We start from the raw sequence: 272 nt of genomic DNA on the forward strand, positions 1-272 counted from the left end.
AAGGGGAGGGGACATAGTCAGAGAACGGGAGAAGGGTCAGAGAATGTGGGGGCCGTGTTATAAAAGTGCCACAAACAGCTATTAAATAAGCAAAGAAGGAGGGGGGGAGGGGGAGGAGGAGAGGAGAAGGAGGGGAAGGAGGAGGAAAAGGGGGATGAGGGGAAGGAGGAGGAAGAGGGGGCAGGAGAGGAGAAAGGGGAGGAGGAGGGGAGGAAGGAGAGGAGCAGGAGGAGGGGGAGGAGGAAGAAGGGGAGGAGGGGAGGAGGAGGGGG

Source organism: Panthera uncia, chromosome A2 (genome assembly GCF_023721935.1).
Source record: "Panthera uncia isolate 11264 chromosome A2, Puncia_PCG_1.0, whole genome shotgun sequence".
Classification (NCBI taxonomy): domain Eukaryota; kingdom Metazoa; phylum Chordata; class Mammalia; order Carnivora; family Felidae; genus Panthera; species Panthera uncia.